Raw genomic sequence first — 2,724 nt, forward strand, 5'->3', positions numbered from 1 at the left:
GGGGAGTTTGGATCTATACGCGTGTATTCATGTAAAGCCTCAGAGAGGTGGGTTAGGAACTTACTGGGATTTTCAGTGGATCCCTGTGTGATTTCTCTAAGCTTGTCATAATTGGCTGACTTGTGGGTAGCCTTTTGGAGGCCATGGAGTAGGTGTGTGATCATGTTACCCTGGAGATCCCGATCCCCGTGCCCGGCCTGGTAGTTCCAATTTGGGTCCGTGCAAGGAACAGGAACAGCTCCCACAGGCCACCTATTATTTTGAGCATGTACCTGAGCTGCCATCCAGACCTGCTCCCTGTACATGGACTCAGACAATTCCTTCCATCCCAGCCACTTCACAGAAGGGTTATAAAAAGCCGGAGCTGAGGTGCGGTTGTTACCTGACAAAGGGGGAGAAGGGGAGGAGCTGGGCTGAGGATGAGCATCTGGAGGCCAGTTGTGGGGAAGAGAGAGAATCGTGGAGGGCTGACGGATCAGAAGATTGATCTGAGTCTGGAAGGAGAGGTTGAGCACGAGCTAGGAGAATTTGAGACACAGGACAGTTTTGACAGAGAGGAGAACACGTTCAGAGATAGGAAAAGGCCTGAACAAGGAATCTCTACAGTTTTTGCCGCTTTGGTGCGTGTCTAAATAGAGTGCCATATTGTGGCCACTGGGATCCATTGTAACGAGGCGTTTGAGTTTTAATGTCTCCCCGGAGACTGAGAAATTGGCCAGGACACGGCCCGGAGGTGTAGAGCATGGAGGTTTAGATTGTGAGGATCCCGTATAGAGGGTGAGAAAGGGCTGGTAGAAGAAGCATGCCAGCAAAGGGCATCCCCTTTGGTGCCCACCTTCTTTTCGAGAGAAAAAAAAGCCACCGACCAGCTAATGAAGCGTCCTCTGATAGCCGGGGGCCACGGGAAAGGTTCCCTGAGACAGGCGCCTGGGCTTCGTAGAGACCAAAGTCGTAGAGAGAGTAGTCGGGGAACCGTCGATGTAGGCAGGACAGACCCACTGACTCACCCTGAATTGAGGCCGGTGTTGGATGCGTTGGTCTGAAACGGCAAAAGGAGAGAGTCCCGAGTGTACCCCGGCTCAGCAGGTCCAGGAAGGGTGGCCAGGAGCCAATCAGCCCAAGATTGGGACTGGCCAACAGTCCGGCCAAGACCCAAGTGAGCCGAGATGCCGGGTACCGGGCAAGCTTTGTTAGAGAAAGAAACTTGCCGGGCTGTGCTCAGAGTGTCAGGCAGCCCGGGGCTGCCCTGAAAGTGGTGGGCAGCACCAGGCGTGGGGGTGGTAGAGCTTATATTAAGATATGTTGGCACCAAGAGCTGGGTGATGTAATTCCGGGGTGGGGATTGAGTTAGGTCATGGGAATGGAGAGTTCTGTGCACGTGGAAACGCCAAAAGTTTCATTTTCTCTGAAACCATGAGGTTCTTGTAAAAGAGAACAGGGGAGGGGAGGGGACGAGGGGATGGCACCATTTTGTACTTGGCCTTGTCTAAAGTGGCGCTGGTTATGTTGCAGATCTATTAGTTTGTGCAGAACTTCAGGAGGTTATGACCTACCACATCAGCCCCAGCCGGCAACTCCCAAACCCACCTGGCCATGGTGGTCCTGGGTGTGCACCTCCAAGGACCCAGTGCGGCAGGGGATGCAGGTCCCCAAAGCTGGCAGCAGGTGAATTGCTACACCGCCAACCTGGACGGACACTCTCCCCAGCTGCCTCCCTCTTCAGGTGCCTCCTAGATGTGATCACAACTCGTGTTGGTTGCCCTTTACTTTCATTGTCTCACCCCTGCCCCTCCCTCCAGATTGCCAGTTTCTGGAGGGAAGGAGCCCTGTCTGAATCCCAGTGCCGGGCCTGGCATCTAGAAGGTGCTCACTAAATGTTGCTTGAATGAATTAACTGAAAGAAGTAGGGAAAAAAATTTCCATACCTGCATCACTCCAAGTGATAACTATTTTTAAATTTTGCCTTTTTTTTGCCAGACTTTATAAAACACTTTTGTACATATTTGAATATCTTGTGTATATAATTTTTCAATTAGCATAATTTCATGAGTATTCCTCACCTCTCTCAAACATTTTTTATATTTTTCAATACTTACATCTTGTTACATCATATTTAGTTAATGGATCTCCTTTGACATTTAGGGTTTTTTACATTTGGCTCTTTTAGATAATGTTACATTTAATTTGTGTATAAATTTATACATCGCTGGATTTTTCCTGGAAAGGAATTAACCTTAGTAGTCGGTGCACATAAACTTCTAGAATGACAATACCTAAAGCCACCTAACTCTTCAAAGGAACTGTGCCAATGCATACTTCCCAGGCAGTGGGTGTGTGTTTCTTGTTATTTCCTAGAAATGAAATCCCTGAGTCAAAGGGTATCAGCGTCTAGGATCTTGGTATGTTGCTTATTGGTTCTTTGAGCTCATCTATGAAGTATTTGCCCTTGTCTGGTCTCTGATTTTCCCCAAGTGTGTGTGTGTGTGTGTGTGTGTGTGTGTGTGTGCGCGCGCGCAAGGTTTTTATTTTTATTTTACTTTATCTGTGTGTGAGCTTTTTGAGGAGCTGGGCTTGGCTGCATTTATGAGCTGATGGGAAAGAGCCAGAAGAGAGCGCGGCTGAGGCTGGGGCCGCAGAGGACGGCGGTCGGTGGTCGATAGACTGAGGTCCCAGGGGACGCAGGAGGTGGGAGGGGTCCAGCCCCGCTCCAGAGGGACCTTCCAA

This window comes from Galeopterus variegatus, unplaced genomic scaffold, assembly GCF_000696425.1.
Source record: "Galeopterus variegatus unplaced genomic scaffold, G_variegatus-3.0.2 Scaffold4410, whole genome shotgun sequence".
Classification (NCBI taxonomy): domain Eukaryota; kingdom Metazoa; phylum Chordata; class Mammalia; order Dermoptera; family Cynocephalidae; genus Galeopterus; species Galeopterus variegatus.